Genomic DNA, 7,222 nt, shown 5'->3' with positions numbered 1-7,222 from the left:
TGTGTTTTGGGGTGCCTGTGGAGTTATTATGATTTTAGGCAGCCTCTCTGCTAATGGGTGGGGTTGTGTTCCTGTTTTGCTAGTTGTTTTGCATAGGTTTTCCAGCACTGTAGCTTGCTGGTCGTTGAGTGAAGCTGGGTGCTGGTGTTGAGATGGAGATCTCTGGGAGATTTTCGCCATTTGATATTATGTGGAGTTGGGTGCTCTCTTGTTGACCAGTGTCCTGAAGTTGGTTCTCCCACCTCAGAGGCACAGCACTGACTCTTGGCTGCAGCACCAAGAGACTCCACATGGCTCAGAATAAAAGGGAGAAAAAGTAGAGAGAAAGAGTTAGTAGAAGTAGATAGAAAGAAAGAAAGAAAGAATGAATGAAAGAAAGAAAGAAAGAAAGAAAGAAAGAAGGAAAGAAAGAAGGTAAAGTATAATAAAGTTATTAAAATTATTTATTAAGAAAAAATTTTTTTAAAAAAATGGACAGATGGAACCCTAGGACAAATGGTGGAAGCAAAGCTATACAGACAAAATCTCACACAGGAGCATACACATACACACTCACAAAAAGAGGAAAAGGGTAAAAAAAATGATAAATCTTGCTCTCGAAGTCCACCTCCTCAATTTGGGATGATTCATTGTCTATTCATGTATTCCACAGATGCAGGGTACATCAAGTTGATTTTGGACCTTTAATCCGCTGCTTCTGAGGCTGCTGGGAGAGATTTCCCTTTCTCTTCTTTGTTCTCACAGCTCAGAGGGACTCAGCTTTGGATTTGTCCCCGTCTCTGCATGTAGGTTTCCGAAGGGCGTCTGTTTTTTGCTCAGACAGGACGGGGTTAAAGGAGCCGCTGATTCGGGGGCTCTGGCTCCCTCAGACCGGGGGGAGGGAGGGGCGCGGAGTGCAGGGTGAGCCTGCGGCGGCAGAGGCCAGCGTGACATTGCACCAGCCTGAGGCCTGCCGTGCGTTCTCCCGGAGGAGTTGTCCCTGGATCCTGGGAATCTGGCAATGGCGGGCTTCACAGGCTCCCCGGAAGAGGGGTGTGGATAGTGACCTGTGCTCGCACAGAGGCCCCTTGGTGGCGGCAGCAGCAGCCTTAGCGTCTCCCGCCCGTCTCTGGGGTCCGCGTTTTTAGCCGCGGCTTGCACCCGTCTCTGGGGTCCACGATTTTAGCCGCGGCTCGCACCCGTCTCTGGAGTTCCTTTAAGCAGCGCTCTTAAACCCCTCTCCTTGCACACCAGGAAACAAAGAGGGAAGAAAAAGTCTCTTGCCTCTTCGGCAGCTCCAGAGCTTTTCCCGGACTCCCTCCCGGCTAGCCGTGGTGCACTAACCCCTTCAGGCTGTGTTCACGGAGCCAACCGCAGTCCTCTCCCTGCACTCCAACCAAAGCCTGAGCCTCAGCTCGCAGCCCCGCCCTCCCCGGCGAGTGAGCAGACAAGCCTCTCGGGCTGGTGAGTGCCGGTCGGCACCGATCCTCTGTGCAGGAATCTCCCCGCTTTGCCCTCCGCACCTCTGTTGCTGTGCTCACCCCCGCGGCTCCGAAGCTCCCCCCTCCGCCTCCAGCAGTCTCCGCCTGCGAAGGGGCTTCCTAGTGTGTGGAAACCTTTCCTCGTTCACAGCTCCCTCCCACTGGTGCAGGTCCCGTCCCTATTCTTATGTCTCTGTTTTTTCTTTTGCCGTACCCAGGTACGTGGGGAGTTTCTTGCCTTTTGGGAGGTCTGAGGTCTTCTGCCAGCATTCAGTAGGTGTTCTGTAGGAGTTGCTCCACGTGTAGATGGATTTCTGGTATATCTGTGGGGAGGAAGGTGATCTCTGCGTCTTACTCTTCCACCATCTTCCCCTCTGCCCTACATGACTCTTTCTGAATTATGATTTTCTCAGGGTATATGCCCAGTAGGGGGATTGCTAGGTCAAATGGTAGTTCTATTTTTAGTTTTTAAAGAAACCTCCATACTATTCTCCATAGTGGCTGTATCAGTTTACATCCCACCAACAGTGCAAAGAGGGTTCCCTTTTCCCCACATCCTCTCCAGCATTTATTGTTTGTAGATTTTTTGATGATGGCCATTATGACCAGTGTGAGGTAATACCTTATTGTAGCTTTCATTTGCATTTCTATAATGATTAGTGATGTTGAGCATCCTTTCATGTGTTTGTTGACAATCTGTATATCTTCTTTGGACAAATGTCTATTTAGGTCTTCTGCCCATTTTTGGATTGGGTTTTTTGTTTTCTTGATATTGAGCTGCATGAGCTGCTTGTATATTTTGGAGATTAATCATTTGTCAGTTGCTTCATTTGCAAATATTTTCTCCCATTCTGAGGATTGTCTTTTCATCTTGTTTATGGTTTCCTTTTCTGTGCAAAAGCTTTTAAGTTTCATTAGGTCCCATTTGTTAATTTCTGGGTTTTTTTCCATTTCTCTAGGAGGTGGGTCAAAAAGGATCTTGCTGTGATATATGTCATAGAGTGTTCTGTTTTCCTCTAAGAGTTTGATCGTTTCTGGCTTTACATTTAGGTCTTTAATCCATTTTGAGGTTTTTTTTTTTTTTTGTGCATGGTGTAAAGGAGTGTCCTAATTTCATTCTTTTACATGTAGCTATCCAGTTTTCCCAGCACCACTTATTGAAGAGGCTGTCTTTTCTCCATTATATAGTCTTGCCTCTTTATCAATGACAAGGTGACCATACATGCATGGGTTTATCTCTGGGCTTTCTATCATGTTCCATTGATCTATATTTCTGTGCCAGTACCATACTGTATTGATTACTGTAGCTTTGTAGTATAATCTGAAGTCAGGGAGCCTGATTTCGCCAGCTCCATTTTTCTTTCTCAAGATTGCTTTAGCTATTCGGGGTCCTTTGTGTTTCCGTACAAATTGTGAAATTTTTTGTCCTAGTTCTGTGAAAAATGCCTTAGTTTGATAGAGATTGCATTGAATCTGTAGATTGCTTTGGGTAGTAGAGTCATTTTCACAAAGTTCATTCTTCCAATCCAAGAACATGGTATATCTCTCCATCTGTTTGTATCATCTTTAATTTCTCTCATCAGTGTCTTATAGTTTTCTGCATACAGGACTTTTGTCTCCTTAGGTAGGTTTATTCCTAGGTATTTTATTCTTTTTGTTGCAATGATAAATGGGAGTGTTTCCTTAATTTCTCTTTCAGATTTTTCATCATTAGTGTATAGGAATACCAGAGATTTCTGTGCATTAATTTTGTATCCTCTACTTTACCAAATTCATTGATTAGCTCTAGTAGTTTTCTGGTAGCCTCTTTAGGATGCTCTATGTATAGTATCGTGTTATCTACAAACAGTGACAACTTTACATCCTCTTTTCCAATTTGGATTCCTGTTATTTCTTTTTCTTCTCTGATTGCTCTGCCTAAAACTTCCAAAACTATGTTGAATAATATTGGTAAGAGTGGGCAACCTTGTCTTGTTCCTGATGTTAGTGGAAATGGTTTCATTTTTTCACCATTGAGAACAATGTTGACTATGGGTTTGCCATATATGGCCTTTATTATGTTGAGGAAAGTCCCTCTATGCTTTCTTTCTGGAGGGTTTTTATCATAAATGGGTGTTGAATTTTGTTGAAAGCTTTTTCTGCATCTATTGAGATGATCATATGTTTTTTATCCTTTGGTTTTTTAATATGGTTTGTCACATTGATTGATTTGCATATATTGAAGAATCCTTGCATTCCTGGGATAAATCCCAGTTGATCATGTTGTATGATACTTTTAATGTGCTGTTGGAATCTTTTTCCTAGTATTATTTTTAAAACTATCTGTATTGGAGTATAATTGCTTTACCACGGTGTGTTAGTTTCTGCTGTATAACAAAGTGACTCAGCTGTATGTATACATATATCCCCATATCTCCTCCCTCTTTTCTCTCCCTCCCACCCTCCCTATCCCACCCCTCTAGTTGGACACAAAGCACCAAGCTGATCTCCCTGTGCTATGCAGCTGCTTCTCAGCGGCTATCTTCTCTTACACTTGGTAGTGTATATATGTCCATGCCACTGTCTCACTTCATCCCATGCTTGCTAGTATTTTGTTGAGGATTTTTGCATCTATGTTCATCAGTGATATTCGCCTGTAGTTTTCTTTCTTTGTGACATCTGTGTCTGGTTTTGGTATCAGGGTGATGGTGGCCTCGTTGAATGAGTTTGGGATTGTTCCTCATTCTGCTATATTTTGGAAGTGTTTGAGAAGGATAGGTGTTAGCTCTTCTCTAAATGTTTGATAGAATTCGCCTGTGAAGCCATTTGGTCCTGGGCTTTTGTTTGTTGGAAGATTTTTAATTACAGTTTCAATTTCAGTGCTTGTGATTGGTCTGTTTATATTTTCTATTTCTTCCTGGTTCGGTCTCAGAAGGTTGTGCTTTTCTAAGAATTGTTCCATTTCTTCCAGGTTGTCCATTTTATTGGCATATAGTTGATCCTCTCATGATCCTTTGTATTTCTGCAGTGTCAGTTGTTACTCCTCTTTTTGCATTTCTAATTCTATTGATTTGAGTCTCCTCCCTTTTGTTCTTGATGACTCTGGCTAATGGTTTATCAAAACTGTTTATCTTCTCAAAGAACCAGCTTTTAGTTTTATTGATCTTTGCTATTGTGTCATTCATTTCTTTTTCATTTATTTCTGATCTGATCTTTATGATCTCTTTCCTACTGTTAACTTTGGGGTTTTTTGTTCTTCTTTCTCTAATTGCTTTAGGTATAAGGTTAGGTGGTTTGTTTGAGATTTTTCATGTTTCTTGAAGTAGGATTGTATTGCTATAAGCTTCCCTCTTAGAACTGCTTTTGTTGCATCCCATAGGTTTTGGGTCATTGTGTTTCATTATCGTTTGTTTCTAGGTATTTTTTGATTTCCTCTTTGATTTCTTCAGTGATCTCTTGGTTATTTAGTAGTGCATTGTCTAGCCTCCATGTGTTTGTATCTTTTACAGTTTTTTCCCCGTAATCAATATCTAGTCTCATAGCATTGTGGTCGGAAAAGATACTTGATACAATTTCAATTTTCTTAAATTTACCAGGGCTTGATATGATCTATCCTGGAGAATGCTCCATAGGCACTTAAGAACAAAGTGTATTCTATTGTTTTTGGATGGAATGTCCTATATAAATATCAATGAAGCCCATCTTGTTTAATATGTCATTTAAAGCTCGTGTTTCCTTACTTATTTTCACTTTGAATGATCTTTCCATTGGTGAAAGTGGGGTGTTAAAGTTCCCTACTATTATTGTGTTACTGTTGATTTCCCCTTTGATGGCTCTTAGCATTTGCCTTATGTATTGAGGTGCTCCTATGTTGGGTGCATAAATATTTGCAATTGTTTTATCTTCTTCTTGGATTGATTCCTTGATCATTAGGTAGTGCCTTTCTTTGTCTCTTGTAATAGTCTTTATTTTAAAGTCTATTTTGTCTGATATGAGAATTGTGACTCCAGCTCTCTTTCTTTTTTTTTTTTTTAGTTAGGTAAATTGTAATTTTTATTGGAAAACAAATATACATCTTGGAGTCGATTTGAGGCAAATTGTGACATAAGCAGATTTTCTTTAAGTGGCTAAAACAACAAGCAAGTAACAATAAAAGAAATTGTTTCTGGTAAAGGACCAGCAGTACAAAAAGATAGTGTATGAGTCCTGGATAAAACACCAATTTTGCAATAGTGCTACTTTTAAGTACATACTGTTGACTGTTCATAGTCCACACAGAGTTACAACTCCACACTTCAAGAACAACATGATGACAGTTCCTAAAGAAAACAACTTAAAAAAAAAGGCATAACCCACATGTTCCCTCATTTGACAAACTCAGTCTAAGTTTAGAAGTGCAGAAGGGCTTAGATATATCCGGAGTAAGCCACATGCAACGTGTTACTTGTTTAATTTTTCTAAAATAAGATTTCAGGACAATGACAGTAAGATAAGAGAATAAAACATGGAGGAATGAAGTCCTAATACATGCATATTTTTTTGACAGTAGGGTGAAACCTTTTACAGATAAGTTACAAACAAAGAAAAGGCAAATAAACGTTTTTGTACAAGAAATTTAACACACTCTGTACAATGTCTTCACTTTGCTGTCATCATTTGTACAAACTCTTCATAGTTTACTTGATTATCACCATCAATATCTGCTTCCCTGATCATTTCATCAACCTCTTCACCTCTTAACTTCTCTCCAAGGTTTGTCATCACATGGTGGAGCTCTGCTGCACTAATATAGATATTACCATCCTTATCAGATACATGGAATGCTTCCCTAATTTCTTCCTAACTGTCTGCATCTTTCATTTTTATTGCCATCATTGTCAGAAATTCTGGGAAGTCAATTGTGCCATTACCATCAGCATCCACTTCATTAATCATGTACTGTAAGTCTGCTTCTGTGAGATTCTACCCATGAGACCTCATTACAGTTCACAATTCCTTTGTTGTTATCGTTCCATAACCATCCTTGTCAAATAGTGAAAAAGCTTCTTTGAATTCTGCAATCTGCTCTTCAGTCAGTCACTCAGCCATGCTGCAAGCGCTACTGGTCTCCGGGACGCGACTACACAACCACTCAGCTCACTTGCTCCACTTGGACTCCAGCTTTCTTTTGATGTCCATTTGCATGGAATATCTTTTTCCATCCCCTCACTTTCAGTCTGTATGTGTCCCTAGGTCTGAAGTGGGTCTCTTGTACCCAACATATATACGGGTCTTGTGTTTGTATCCATTCAGCCAGTCTATATCTTTTGGTTGGAGCATTTAATCCATTTACATTTAAGGTAATTATCTATATGTATGTTCCTATTACCATTTTCTTAATTGTTTTGGGTTTGTTATTGTAGGTCTTTTCCTTCTCTTGTGTTTCCTGCCTAGAGAACTCCCTGTAGCATTTGTTGTTAAGCTGGTTTGGTGGTGCTGAATTCTCTTGGTTTTTTGCTTGTCTGTAAAGGTTTTAATTTCTCTGTCAAATCTGAATGAGATCCTTGCTGGTTAGAGTAATCTTGGTTGTAGGTCTTTCCCTTTCATCACTTTAAACACGTCCTGCCACTCCCTTCTGTCTTGCTGAGTTGCTACTGAAAGATCAGCTGTTAACCTTATGGGGATTCCCCTATATGTTATTTGTTGCTTTTCCCTTGCTGTATTAAATATTTTTTCTTTGTATTTAATTTTTGATAGTTTAATTAATATGTGTCTTGTCATGTTTCTCCTTGGCTTTATCTTGT

At 40.2% G+C, this 7,222-nt stretch overlaps 1 pseudogene; it reads right to left on the bottom strand.

Annotated features, from left to right (window-relative positions):
• Positions 1-5,971: 5,971 nt before the first annotated feature.
• LOC115862087 (calmodulin-like) lies at positions 5,972-6,527 on the bottom strand (annotated as a pseudogene).
• Positions 6,528-7,222: the final 695 nt, after the last annotated feature.

Source organism: Globicephala melas, chromosome 4 (genome assembly GCF_963455315.2).
Source record: "Globicephala melas chromosome 4, mGloMel1.2, whole genome shotgun sequence".
NCBI lineage: Eukaryota > Metazoa > Chordata > Mammalia > Artiodactyla > Delphinidae > Globicephala > Globicephala melas.
Note: the sequence above shows the minus strand (reverse complement) of the source record. Positions and strands in the feature narration are given on the sequence as shown.